This window comes from Rhyacophila brunnea, unplaced genomic scaffold, assembly GCF_057557595.1.
Source record: "Rhyacophila brunnea isolate RB1 unplaced genomic scaffold, BYU_Rbru_1.0 scaffold_18, whole genome shotgun sequence".
NCBI classification, from domain to species: domain Eukaryota; kingdom Metazoa; phylum Arthropoda; class Insecta; order Trichoptera; family Rhyacophilidae; genus Rhyacophila; species Rhyacophila brunnea.
The window spans coordinates 3,001,422-3,017,434 of NW_028232837.1; the positions used below are offsets into that span (position 1 = coordinate 3,001,422).

Consider the following 16,013-nt stretch of genomic DNA (forward strand, 5'->3'; position numbering starts at 1 on the left):
GGCAGTAGCCAGTTGCTCCAGCTAGTAATTCTAAGTAATGTTATATGTATATTATCATGTGGGTATAACTTAAAACTCTAAGATTTTATTCTAAGGTAGGTACAAAAAATATACCTAGTATCGGAACAATATCACATGACATTAAAATGACCCTTATACACTCGCCCCTTCGTAACGATGCAACATTTTCTCTGTTGGCGACGAAAATTATTGTAAAAAATCATCTCCTTGCTGGTGGAACTGATGAAGACACCAAGTATACGACGCGGTAGTGCCAGGCAATACATTTGTGTCTCCTCTCGGAGGGAATTTATGTCGGGGATTAGTGAGTTAAGCGTATATAGGCCTCACAGGGAGGAGAGTCAGAGGCTCACTTCTGTGGAGGGAATTACCGCAGGACGGGTTGCACCCCTTGTTTCAGCAGGCTTTCTAAAAAGTCTATATTTTTTAATAGTATATTATGTCGATAACGAATTTTCATATTTTGAAAACACCTCAGATATAATATGTGCATATACCTACCTAAAAGTAAAAATCTTTTTCAAGTAGTTATACGTCGTATTTTTTTCAAAATATTTTTTCTAATTCTTCTCTCCTTCCACCTGTCGCGACCCAGCTTTGGAGCACAGGGCAAACACAAGTTCGCGGCACTTCCTTCAGTCCATCGCCTACTCTTGTGCCTCCCGCCATGTCAGACCGGCCACGGCGACGGAACTTCCGGGGCTGTGCCACAAGGGTACGAAGTGTCGCACTCTTTGGCGGCATCCATTATGCATTGCAAAATATAATATTATAATGAAACCACATTTTACACACACTGAGATCTATAGGGTCATAACTGCAAAAAACCCCAAAAATGACATATGAATGTAGTTCGATTAAAAAAAATCTATTTTTTAATGCTATATGGCATTAACTGCTACTTGGAAACAGTGGCCTACACAATTGTGTCCATATGAGTATTTTATATATTATTTAAAAATTAATTTAGAGCTATAATGGCATTATCTTACATGAGGCCCTTTTGCCTAAAAAATATTTCATCTTTGGTACAATATTTATTGTGCTAGACTGCCGTATTATTCAGCAGTCTACTGCAATTAATTAAATTGTAGTTAATTATTTAACATTCAAACTCAAATTACTCAAGATCATGTTATTTGCAGTTATGACCCTATAGACTCAGTGTGCAATATGTATCTGAAAACATTAAAAAGAAAAATATTTTTTATTTTAAGTCAAAGATAAACTTACAATTATTATTGTAATTTTTTTTTATAAAATATGAATTTGTCAAAGGACCCCATCTTTTTATTACATATTATTATATTATTTATTGTCATATTAATATGTATTATTCAAATTTAGTTTATATAGTTTTCTATGTTTTTTCGTGAAGATTTTTGACTAATTCATAGTTTTAATATATTTATATTTATTTTAAAAAACCTATATTTTTATAAAAATATAAATGCGTTTGAAATGCTTTTTATTTATATCAAATCAAGCTTCAATATTGGGACCAGTGGCGGCCGGTGGTTTCCAAAATTGCTTTCATTGGGGGTGCACTAAAAATTTTCTTACCTTATTAAAAAGCATATCAATTGAGCGTTGTTTCTGTTTAGCGAACACCTCAATCACTTCTCATTAAAGTCTGGAACTGTTTGTAAAAGTTTTTTCTCAATACCTACACAGGTAGACAGTTAAGTCTGTCCTGATTCATGGTAAGTATTTCAGACAGTTTAATTCTTTTAATGGTTGAAAAACACTTTCCACAGATGTCATCGGACCATCCTTTTTTATTCTGACTCTTTCTACGAAGGAATTCTTATTATTAATGATAAAGTCTACGTTTATCGACATCATTTTAAAACACATACACTTCACTGATTAAACTATAATTATATGTATTAGGTATTGTGAATCTTTTATTCAAAATTTATTTTTATGAACAAAATTATCGAAATAACGTGATAAAACACCTAAAAAAGCCGACTATAGATCGCAACGACAGAAACCATACTGAATTGTATTTAAAGTAAATAATATTTGAAGAAAATATTAAAAAAATATATATATATATATAAATATCGATTGTTTTGAATAGGTAGGTATGTATTTTTCGACTCTCGACTCAGTTACTTCGTCTACAAAAAAAGCAATAAAACTCCGCGCCAGTCACTCTGGCAAAATGCTTGCATTGTTAAAAATATGACATGTTATAATAATTCACTCACTTTGAGAAAGAACATGGTAACTAATATATTAATTTATGTTGATAATCAATTAATTGTATTCAATATAAGCCTATTTTCAATGAATTTATATGAGATTTCAATAAAAAAAATCCACTTTTCATCAATCCTGCTAAATCTCAGTTACTACATTTTTCCGCGTATATTGTTTTTTTTCTGTGTCGAATTTTGTGCAGCGTCCCAAAAGGATATAAAATTTTGTGTATTTATGATTTGTTTATGGGTTTCACGTGTCGGGTTGAACTGTTATTACACAATGTTATATGAATGGCAAACTAAGATCGATATTAGGGCGCTCACCACAGCGCTCGTTTTCGATGACTGTTCAATGGGTGCAAGCTTTTGGTAATTTACATGGATTAAATTGCGATAAACGAGTGATGACTTATGAATAGCATTGTTACACATTGAGATATGTTTAGGAAAAAGGAATGCAGCGCACATGCATGGTGTTAGAGAAGCCGCCGCTGATTGGGACCATACCTAAATGAGATTTCACGGTACGGTAACCCAAGGTGACGTTATCGAAACGAATGAAATTTATTAGCATCGTAAAGGAGAGGTTAAAGGCATTATGGGTTACTGTTATATATTTTTTTAATAAGTACCTACCTAATATTTCACAAAATTTGGACTTACCGTAGTTTACCTCTCGCATACAGTGGACTCAGTCCTGGTTTCTTCATTACATCATAAAATATTGCACATGTTCCAATACTGATACCTGAATGTTATATTTAGAAAACGTTTCAAAACTTTTTTTCCTCCTTTGTTAGTGTATCACTAACGAGTAACTATTTTCAGTCCGCTACAAATTGCTCTCTATTTTTTTGTACAGTTTGAGAAGGATTTTATTTGTGAAAAGCGCTTGTAAAGAATAGTGTGGAAGTAATGAAGAAAAAAGCGAGTATACTCAATACAAAGCATAGAAAATGGTGTAGAAAGAGGAGAAAAGCGGTGAAAAAGGCCTCGCGCTCTATACAAATAGTTGTAAAAGCTGCATAGAAATACGTATAACGACCTATAAATTACTATATTATGTTGGATTTCGTGTTGCCGCTGCCTTATATTATATAGTCCGGTGTTTAAATATAATAATAGTGCCTTTCTTTGACGTAAGATGGTGAAAATCTAATTATTTTAGCATTGAGATATTTTTTGTCGTTGCTTAATACACGTCTAGAAGTTTTGACACCGTTTTGGATTAAGGCTATACTTCAGTTGCGGCATGGTTTAAAAAGATCTTGGCTAGGCGATGCGTGGATTGTGCAAATGACGCGTGCCGAACGAAATATAATTTGTCATAAAAATCCAACATGCGTCCATTTAATGTTATGTTTATTGTTATATTACTAATAATAATAGTATATTCATTGACATGTTTTCTTTTTTAATTGCATACGTAGAGTTTTTTAGTCATGTTTACACGATTTAAGAATATTTTCATCCGACGCCATGACAAAACAAATCGACGTGCGCACACCTCGACCATCGGTTTTCGATTGGCGACGAATGCGAAATTTCGTCAATTATTTGCTGTTTCACTGAAGTACCCTCTTAAATGTTATTGTTATTTTTGCCAACGTAATTTTAACAGAGATATCAGTTGAAGGTAGACTGTTAAAATCCGACATAAATAGTGCACACTACACTTTTCAGTCATGCGTATTTGTTTTTACAATTATTTACAGATGGTGTTGGTAAGTTTTCAAAAATCAATTAAACCATGCCTAAACCAAACCATAATAGTTTTGGTATATTTTGGGCGATACGTCAAAATTGTTGATGTATTTATTTGAGAGCGTACATAAGTGAAACGGCAAATAATTTTCAACAGAATGTGGGACATAATTTCGGCCGCGTTGCCAGTCGGAGAGCGATAGTCGACTTGTTCGTACGTCAATTTGTTTTGTGATGGCGTAGGAGGAATATATTCTTAAATCGTGTAAAGATGACTAAAAAACGTTCCACATGTACTTGAAAAAGAAAACATGTAAATGAATATACTATTATTATTACGAATATAACATTAAAAGGACGCATGTTCAATTTTTATGACAAATTATATTTCGTTCGGCTCGCGTCTTTTGCACAATCCGCGCATCGCCTAGCCACGATATTTTTAGACCATGCCGCGGCTGAGGTATATATAGCCTTAATGGAATCACAAATTGTTTTGATATTTTGTTACTCCTTGATTTATTATAATAATAAAATTGTCATACATATTTAATTTATTAAATAATATTATTTTCAAAATTATTACTATTGACCGACAGTGCTTGATGGAATTTGAATTTAAATTGTATCCCAGAAGTTTCTAGAATATATTAATTTACTGTAAATTAATATATTCTGGAAACTTCTGTGATACAATTTAAATTCAAACTCCATCATCATGCATTATCGGTCAATAGTAATAATTTTGAAAATAATATTATTTGAAATGTTAAATTACATTCAAATTTAAGATATTATAATACGTGTTGAGTGTTGACGAAATAATAGTTTGAATAAATTCTATAAACACGGACATCTAATGTAACAAATATGGCTGTATATCGAATTTTAAGGTTACATGCAAATTGTATGTACTATATTATTTCACCGTAGCACAGTTCGCCGTGAGCTTTCATATCGGAAAGAGATGACCGTATACTATGCTTTCATCTCTATAGTACCGATATGAAAAATACGCGCGGTTCTGTACTTCTCAGTTAATTACAAACTTATTTTCTACTGTATTTCGGTTTCTTATAGGTAAAACTCGGTTTAGAGGAAGACAGGTGGGAACTGCCTCAATTTCCTTAGCCGTTTTTGGCAACATTCGTGAATTCAAGAATGAAAACCTAAACTAACCTAACCTAACCTAACAAATAATCCAGTATATCGGCCATTTTTAAAATTTGTTTGCCGCTGGCTTTCTGTACATCGACAATAACCGTGTTTTATTTAAACATGAATTTTATCTCAGTTCTCAATTTTATTAACACCCACGGTGGCCGCGCGGCTTAAGCGTTGGAATATAACGCCGTGGGTCACAGGTTCGAGTCCTGGGTCTGGCAAGTACACATATTGTTTTTCATTTTGTGTGTGAGTCAGGGTATGGACCTAATAGGTTGAGCAAGTGGCTGACATCCATTTCTCGTAAAAACAAAATCTGTTAATACAAACCTCTACTCTGTGGAGGTCCATATGATCCTTTTAGGATCGGACATGGTCGAAAGAAGAATAAGTACGACCCAAAGAGGTTGGACGGTCTTTAATAATATTTCCGATACAAAATTTCACTGTCAAGTGTGATACAGCGAACTGCATACGTACAAATTTCCGGACACGGAATTTTAATATGATGACGTTTACAAAAACTTGTGTTGTATTGATATAATATTGTATGTAATTATTAAATGTCAAATTCTAAGAAGAGAAAGGACAGGAAATCAAAATAAAAAAAATACATAATTATTATGTCATTCATACAACGTCTATAATAGACTTTTGAAAGTTAAAGTTAACTTCCAAAGTTACAGCAAATCTTCATTGTCTCTATCACTACAACATATCATGCGGCCTAATGAATGAACATTGTGAAATAGTTGGAAATAGTATATTTTAGGAATAAGTAGTTCACAAAACATTGCATACTCAAATAATTGATGTTTTAATATAAATATCGAAAATCGCACGTTACATTTGGCAAACAGACTATATCACTATATTATAGTAAAAATATGAAGAATCTACCTCTACAAGATTCGTAGAAATCAGCAAAAGTTCAGAGGTATTCCGAAAAAATCTCTTCAAACCGGACTCGAAAAAACGTTACTAACACAAACACGGCTAAAATAATGGCGGTTTGAAAATTGTGTGTTGACAGGACGAATATTATCTTTAAAATCGCCTTAGTGGCTTAAAGTGGCGCAATAGTAAAAACATGAGTTTCTAGTGTTTAATTGATTTAGGTGAAGTTAGGGACACTTGGCGAAGTTAGGTGGTTTTACGGTACCTACATACTGTAGAGCTAGCAATAATAAAATGATCGTAAAAAACATCTAGGCTATGAGAAAATAAATGACGCTAAATGTTTAAAAAAAACGCATAAATGAATTGTAAACCTTATCGAGGATAGAATACGGAACCCCTAGATGAGAAGCCGTTGTCTAATGCATTGGACTATAAACTAAAGATTACGTCGTGTTTATTTTTCACCACTGGTATTGAAAAATAAATTATTTATTGTAAATTTCAATAAACGTAAATATTTATTTGAAAAAGTTTATTTTGTAAATCGGATTGTCACTTCACAATTTATAGCAATGATATATTTGTCAAATAAATCAAACAACGCAAAGCTATATTTAACATAATATACAATCGAATATCATATTAATATAATCCATTTGACATTATCATAATTGAGATTATGTAAATATAAGTGATATAATATTATGGTTAAAAATTTACAATCATCAGCTTTTACATTACGACAACTATTTATACGTAAAAGATAATTCAAACGTTTAATTACTTTTGGCTGCGCTTTTCATAGTGGACTGTAATTTTGTGACAAAATGATTATGATGTTTACACGTAGGATGCCAGGAAATGATATTTTATGATGTACCTGCGGTCTGGCTGTTGTTGGTCTCTGGGGCAAGCCATCATGTCCTAGTTGTCACTCGCACGGTAGACTCTTGATGAATGATATAATAAATAAGGGGACATCTGTGCCGGTAACATGGACACAGGTGATTTGATTAACGGAATTTACACGGTGTTATGGTTTCTAGAATTAACGACGGTAAAGCAAAAACAAACCTACACGCGTCTTTTGTCTTGATCTAACTGCATGTTATTTAATCATGGTCGACTGATGACCAGTGTCCAGTGACGAGTCGCCTGGTCTTGCGAAAATACTGAGGATTTAAGGTTGGAGGATAGAAAGAAATGAGAGCAACCATAATTGGCCCAACCAACTTTATAAGGAAATTTATAAGTAGTGTTTTATTAACGGCAACAGAAGCCTTCGTAGTCGAGTGCGTGAGGATTTGCCCTTTCGTCCGGCGTTTTTAGGTTAAATTCTAAGTGGTCTCAAAACTTGGGTGTTTGATTGTTTCACTTCTACATTACTGTTTCACTACACTACACTTATTGGGCCTCATGGCTAATTGTTGTAGTGTTTGAACGAGATAGAAAGAAAGAACATTGAATTAAACTCAATCTACTTCTGTGTATCATCAACATAATCAGTCAGGATCAAGCCTTCCCTAACTCCTTACACTCTTTTCTGTCCTTACTTCTTCGCTGCTATATACATACCTACATCCGTTAAACTCAACGAGTTTATTGGTCTGCATTAATACTGCAGTTCACCACTCGCCGAACAACATGTCTGACCCATCGATATTTCAATAGCTTGGTAACATGTATACATTTTTTAGTATTTCCGTGATATGCCTAATGCCATCCGCTCATGGGAATACTAAAAAGAGACGAAACTGAAACTCTAGTATCTAGCTAATGTATTTGAATGACAGCTCCCTGACGACAAGACTGGAATCTCTCAGTTTCAAAACGTCCGCGACCGAAACCGAAGAGACGCGACATGCTAGTCTCCCGGTCTCTCAGTTTCCAGTCACCCGTACAACAGTGGTACTAATATCTGTAGATTTGATGAAAAATAATATTTTCTTACCAAAATTGGTAGCACTGAACTGAACTAAACAAACAAGTCAAGACGTCAAACATTAAAGATGTGCTAACCGATTTTTAATTTAAAAAAATGTGGCAGATGTTGAGAAATACTCCTGCTTGTATAATTACAGGCTGCCAAAATATTCCCGTAAAGATATTACGTAAAAAGTTTAGAACGAAGTAGGAAAGACAATAATTGGTTTGACAGTTTGAGGTTATGAGATTATTAGGTATCAATAGCCTCGTGTGAGAAGCATCAGTCACTGGCCAGTTTATGAGTTCCATCAGCAACCAGTTTGTCGGATTTTAGTTTCAGCGTGAGCGGATGGCCTAAGCCTTATCGCACATAGAAACTTGTCTCGACTACAATATACTACGACATCTGATTGTCGCGTGTAACAATTGATGTAACAAGATGCCTCAAGTTAATTCCAACCAAGCTTGCATACTCTTCATGCAAAATAGACTCCAGCGTCCATGCTGCCATGAACTGGGAAGATGTAAGACGCCTGGCGAGTGACAGGAATATTTCCGGACCTTTTGTAAAATGTATATATTTGTTCCAAGTTATAATATGTATTCAACATTGATTGTATTATAAAAAGCCACAATATTACATACTTTTCCATGCCGCTCTATGTATTCAAACAACCCACTATATCACATAGAATTTTCATCCCTCAACCACCTGCCCCCTGCCATCGGCTGCAACTCAAGGGTGGCCTGAAAGTGACGTTGGAACAGTTGATATGACACATTGTGTCGCTATTGTTTGTATGGGACTGTACTATGGTGACTCTGTGAATGAACGTGTAGATGTAAATACTGGAGTGTGCGATAGAATAATATTATTATTTGTGGTTATTTTTCATTAGAATTATACAAACAATATAACATGTCTAATGTCTAAATAAATGTTTAATAAATTGAACGTAAATTCACTATCGTTATATTTTTATAAATCTAACTTGCACTCAGGTTGGATATTTTTTTACATAGTAACTCATATATGGACATATACAGTGTTTACGTATACGTGTAAGAAAAACTTTTCCAGTTCATTCATTGCCAAATTAGCCCACGGTAGCCGCGCGGCGTAAGCGTTGGACTATCACGCCGTGGGTCCCAGGTTCGAATCCTGGGTCTGGCAAGTACACATATTATTGTTTTTCAATTTGTGTGAGTCAGGGAGGGTATGGACCTAATAGGTTGAGCAAGTGGCTGACATCCATTTCTCGTAAAAAACAAAATCTGTTAATACAAACCTCTACTCTGTGGAGGCCCATATGATCCTATTAGGATCGGACATAGTCGAAAAAAAAATAGTTTTTCATTCTTAAAATATTTGGTATTTTTAATGAGTAGGTACTTAAATGGTATTATGTTTTCTATTGCTTGATTTTTTTTTTGTATTTTTAACGGGTAAATGTGGCATTTTCCAAAAAAAAAATTAAAAGGTACAATACTAAAATAAAATGTACCTAGGTATGTAGGTACCATTATATTCTTTGAAACACTAGGTCTAAAGGATTTTTTTTATTTATGATATAAACATAATAATATGCTCTTAAGATATTAATTTTTATTAATATCACTAATGTTTTACCATAACATACAGCTACTTATAAAAATGTCGTAGAGTGAGGGACTACATTTTCAATCAACAGTTCATAATTAATTAATCTCTCAATTAAATAATCGATCCTCGCATACTGTGGTTATCCAAGAATGATGTAAAACTATTAAATACTAAATGCACATAGATAACTAAAGTAATATTATTTAAATATATTTATACATCTTCAAAATGTAACAAAGTGTACAAGTCCATACAATAAAACAACCATTAAAAACACCTATGTATCCACATATCAAAAATTTACTTAGTACTTGAACAACTAAAAAATGGTAACCATTCAAATGAATAAACAACTACAAGTCATTAAAAATGACTTAAGTATCTTCTTTATAGATATAATTTCTGAAAAAGATGTTTCTAAAAGTTTTTTGTAAACTAATGCTACGTATAATAACATTTTATAATACTTTTTTTAGAAATTTGACCTATAACAGAGAAATAATAAATACCTTTTAATTTGCCAATATTTAAAAAAATGGAAACTGCCGTTTTTGTTTTTAGATCCCTTAAAATAATTATAAATTAATATAATTACACATCAGTTTATGTATCTAATTGTTTTACTATAATAAACATTCAATTACAATTAACAATATACCAACAATAAACAATTTATTTTCAATCAGGATTATTCTTTTTACGGTATAAGTATAATTAGTTACTAATAAGTACAAAACAAATACATTCTAAGAATATCCGCCGTAATAAAGAATGCGTAATAAACGTAAAATTTCCATTACAGAAACTGAAAAATAAAAGTAATAACAGGTAGGTATACTAGTAAAGACTTCATAGAGCTTCAATGACCGTTGATTAAAAATCATTTAGGAATAATATGCTATGAAGAAAACAATTTAATGGACCAACTTTTGATAATTTGACTACTTGACATGTTGGGTTATTTAAAATACCATCATAAAGACGAAAAATGATTTTTCGATATAGGTGGTCATAACTCAATTTCAACAAATTTATTTCTGGCATTTAGATTTAGGTATTATACCAATCATATTGCGTTTATAAATTTAAATAGTATAATATACTTATAATAATTAAGCAAAGTATTACAATTGAAAAATATAAAATACGACACAAAAATCTACGAACATAAAAAAATATTCTGTTCAGAAGACACCATCCTATTCCGGGCGGGAATCAAAATGTAAACCTTCATGCAAATACACTTGTAGGGAATTCCCCCGCCAAAAGGGCAAAGGTCCATAGAGTCGAAGCGTTTAGGGGTCATTGTTTTACGTGAGAGCATCACGGGGAGTACCCTTAGCCCAGGGATGCGCCAAACGGTGACGTTTAGTAGACATCCATTCAAGGTAGTTTCATAAAAAAATGTGTTGACTTTGAATATTCGGGGAGAATGAAGAGATATAATGCACAACATGGACATTTTTTCGAGTAAGTATATTTTATTATTTATTATCTTTATTAAAAATACGTAAACTGAGGGGTACTAAACTAGTAACAAAGTCAGTTATTGAATTTAATGGTTTTGGAATCAAACACGACAGATTCTTTTCTCGTAAAATGCTGACAAGTAAGACAATAAGAATGTCTTATTACTGTTTTAGCATCGGAAAAAAACTAGAATGCCATTAGTTGATAGTCTTCTTCCACCTGTCACGTCCCAGCACAAGTTTGCGCCACTTCCCTCGGTCCAGCGCCAAATCTTGCGCCTCTCGCCATGTCAGACCTGCAGCACGTAGGTCGCTCTTGAAGCACCGCTGCAGGGTGAGGGAGGGTCGGCCACGGCGACGGAACCCTTGATACTGTGCCACAAGGGTATGAAGCGTCGCACTCTTTGGCGGCATCCGGACTACTTGTCCCAGCCACGTAAAGCGTCTCTTCGAGATAACCTCAATCACCGAAGACTGTTGTGTCTGCTCACGAACTCAGGTGTTTGTAACACGGTCGTACCAATATACCTCTAAGGTTCGGCGAAGACATCGATTCTCAAAGCTCAGAAGCCGAGACTCTTGAAGCTTAGTAAGATGCCATGTCTCACAGCCATACAGGAGCACGGGTAGCACGCACGCGTTAACAAAACGACAGTTGGTCCTCACAGACTACAGCCTTGACCTCCATGCGACTCCAAGTTGGTTGAATGCGGACCCCGCCATACCTATGCGTCCACCATAATACCACCATCTTCGGCAACCATGGCACCCAAGTATTTGAACCTGGACACCAGCTCGACGGGCAGATCGGAAACCCGCAGATGAGTGTCGGCGTTGATACTTGCAGCACTGCACATGGATTTGGTCTTAGCCGCATTCAGATGAAGACCCACACGTTTCGAGTTCGCGGCGAGCCTGTTTACGGTTACCTCCAACCGTTCGATCGTAAAGTCAAACACGACTGCGTCATCTGCATACTCCAAGTCGCACAGTCTTTCTTCGCATAGATCGGTTGGTAGTACCTACACAAATTTTATTAAGAATGCTTTTTTACATACATTACAATAATTACATTTTTATTGACTGGCCAATATTAATTGATGACAATGGAAACTGGCGTGTTTGTTTCCAAAACAAACTCTTATTAAGAATTTTAGTGTATTTATTTTAAAATTAGATTATATAAATAATTTGAAAATTGAATAAATGCAACGACATACATATTCTATAAGATATTTTGCTCTTCGTCAGGATAGCAATAGCGGTTAACAGATTTTTATCTATGCCTGATTCGAATGAAAGCATAGAGTATTTCAATCATTTTTTTTTATAAAAATGTACTATATATTATTGTATTATAATTACACGTAAACGCATAAAAATATGACATAGAGTCGACTATTCAGATAGTAGTAGCATGACTGGCGTATCTAACAAAAATTGTGTGGAGTAATTCATGACATGTAAATAGTCCGGGAAAATTGCAATACTTATTAGGTACCTACTTACGTATATAATAATTATGTTTACTAATATAGTGGAATAATTTAACCTTGGATTAAGCAAATGTGATTTGTTCTAGTTAGGCAGGGCGAATGTGATTATTGTTACTGTTAATATTTTAAGACTGGACTTATGTGATCAGTTTCTCTCACTCGGCGCCGGTCCGACAAAAATCTTGTTTCCTATCAAAATTATTTAACTTATCGCTGACATGATATGTTTATAATTATTAATATACCTACAATATTTTATATATTTTGATGGAAATATTTAAAATTTGAATCGCTTTTAAATACAATCTTAACATTTGAAACGTTCAAAAAACTATTTATTATTCTATACTATATTTATTAATATACTAACTAACTAACTAACTATATATTAAAGTTATTCAATTTCTGAAAACAAGACGCGTACGATAAAAAAGAGTGCCACACTATTTTTAATGATGTTAATAAACTTAGAGGCAACCCTGTTTTTGGGTAGCAAAAAGACATGTCCGAATAAACCCAAGGGTCTGTCACAGTTCATGCAGGGTTTAGTCTGCGAAAGGGCGCCGGCCATGCGGAAGGATCAGCTCTGTCAATATGTAGAAGGAGAATATTGATTCATGCAGGGTGCTTGATGTATACGGCCTGTTTGAGATATTGGCTTGATGGAGTGGACGATAATATGCCAAGGGATGATTTAAATAAGGGATGGATTATGTTTTTTCTTATTCCAACCCGAGATTTTTCCAATACATGTTTTTTATCGAGACATATCCGTTTGAAACATGCATCACACGACGTCGTTCCTTGGAGTAGGTATATTAATTAAACACAACATGTTGCACTTATTTAACATCGTTTTGTAGTAGTTAAAACTTACTTCTTCCGTTTTAATGGAACATTGTCAATTTATACTGTACACAATATTATAGTGATAATAACAAATTTTAAAGGGAAATTGATTAAGATTTCTGGGTTTTCACCGTGTGTACTTCTACTTTCTTTTCTCGACGTTTCGGGCTCGTTGTGTTGTTATGATGAAGTGTAATGCAGGTGTATGGATGCGAAGGGATTATGGGCTACGGTTAAAAACGTCATGGCTTCCGGCACTGTCAGTGAAATCCAATTTTCGATCCGGTATATCTGGTCGTCGATTATAGTACCATAATCACATGCCATTCATGAAATCGTGCTAAAATCTTTCGTAAGATTCTGCGCTTAAACACATGTAACTTCGTGGAATCATTGATAGCTAATATCTACATATTTTTTAAAAATACTGGTTTTAATAACACAACCTGCTTGTAACACATTCGGTCTTAATCGAGCATATCACGAAGCTTTAAGGTTGGTTATGAAACATCAGGAGTTGTTTACGCCTGGGAATGTGTAATGAGCATAATTATACATAAGATGGGTCGCCTGAACTCAAGTGTGCTTTGACCGAGTTTTCTAAATGCTTTGTAAAATAAAATGTGCCCAGTAACTCGGTGAACTATCATAAATAAACTATTCTAATTAATATATAATATTATTAAATATTACATAAACAAAGGTAATTTAAAACTGACAAATATTTACTTACACTTACATTCAAAAGAATCTTATTACGTAAAGAACGTCTGCTGTTAGAAGCCACATTTTTTCTAAACACATTACAACTAGCCTTTATGGTGACCAGCGCATCTATTCTTTACACAAGACTGCTATCGGCAGCAACCGAGGATAGTTTTTTTATATGTTTCATAATATGTCAGAAGTATAAACAGTCAAAACGGTCTATCTTGCTCTAGGTGCTGTTAAAACATTGCACTTATTGTAACAATTACAACTAGTTTATTTTAATTGTTACAATAAGTGCAAAAATTACAATTAGCCGATAGCGGGCGATATCAGTCTTGTATATAGAATCGCAAGTCAGATGATTCTATGGTTCGACGGACTTGAGCAATTCTTCCCTTTTTGTACCTACGCGTCATTTCAGGACATTCTCATTTGATGTCGTTTGCATCCTGTATTTTTCTCCGCCACATTGGGTGAGTGAAAAGACCAAACTTATAGGGCCTGTTAGCAAAGTCACCATGTCCAGTCGAGAATTGACTGGTGTAATGGTCCAGAATCTATGTGGTTGTCTCCATTAGCAATTTAATATTTGGGAAAAACATGTGCTTGCATTTAAACACCTGTAGATTCTGGGAATAACTGATCGTTCATATTATCTATTGTTCTGTAGCATCACCGACTCAAGCAGTTCATTGCGGGCCTCGGCAGAATTAACACACATATTGCACAATCATACAAATCTACACGTGTTTCATTGGTCACCTGCGTAACAGATTCCCCAGATCTGAACCGTAGCATAATAATGGTTAGGTACAACAGTATTTTATATAAGCAGTTTTTTCTGTTTCTTGATATACTGGAATATCATTAGGTGCTTATAGAGACCATTATGTCACTTACCTATTAACACACATTCCTCCCTGTCGCTCATGGTGTAGCAAAAGAGAAAAAAACAGTTGCATCGGCCGGGAATCGAACCCGGGCCGCCCGCGTGGCAGGCGAGCATTCTACCACTGAACCACCGATGCCGATGCACTTCCATAAAATATTTATAAATAAATAATCTACTTACGTGTTAATTAATTAAATATTGATGTTAATAATAATATTAATATTGTTTACTCAGGTGCCAATCTTGTGTTTTACATTACGTTGCATTGTCAATATTAATAATAAATAAATCTATAAAAACTATAACACAAAATATATCAAATAAAATGACGTGCCAATTGTACGTTTGGCATTGGTGAGTGTATATTGCCTGAGATGGTGAAAGGTAAAACTTGGAACGCAAAAAATACTCAAATCGGAAAGTACAATCTACATTAGAAGCATTCGTCACTGTTCTGGCAGAAGACACTAATTCGAAAAAATGACATATTGAGTTAGTACCAAAATGTTCCTTATTTCAAACTTTACCGTCTGGAAATCTTCTTAATAAATAAACAGTCTTTATTTTAAAGTCATCCTTTTTACGATTGCTTAATAAACTCACATGATAGACCATTTCAAACATTTTAACAACTTCAAAGTCAAATTACTCAAAACTAGTATTCTCCAGTTAGTGTGTTCTGCCAGAACAGAGACGCATTGATGTATTAAATAGGCGAAGTATGAAATGACAAATAAAATGACAAGAAGCCGCATACATTTTACTCTGACAGAATGCCTTACATATTGCCCTGTAATGTAATTCAAAGAAGACAAACTCGTTTCCATTGTTTAGTGTGAGATTGCCATAGATCGGCGTCAATTTGTTAAATGGCATTTATTATATTTGTTATAGCAAAAGATTTTTAGTTCTACATAGTGTTTTTCTCATTCATGTATAAGTAGCTCTAGCCTTTTTGACTTTTATTTTCTATTATTAGGACTATTATTAGGTCAGTGTTACTACTAGTCAAAGTTATTATCTAGAATGCAACAAAAATGCAACGCAAGTTCACTAAACAAATTAAAT

General features: G+C 34.0%; 1 protein-coding gene and 1 non-coding gene across 2 annotated transcripts in view; one reads left to right on the forward strand and one right to left on the reverse strand.

Annotated features, from left to right (window-relative positions):
* Window positions 1-16,013, forward strand: part of LOC147073115 (lachesin-like) — a 152,458-nt gene that overhangs the window by 120,179 nt on the left and 16,266 nt on the right. The window lies entirely within an intron of this gene.
* TRNAG-GCC (transfer RNA glycine (anticodon GCC)) lies at window positions 15,011-15,081 on the reverse strand. Its single transcript has one exon. It is a non-coding gene; the product is annotated as a tRNA-Gly (tRNA).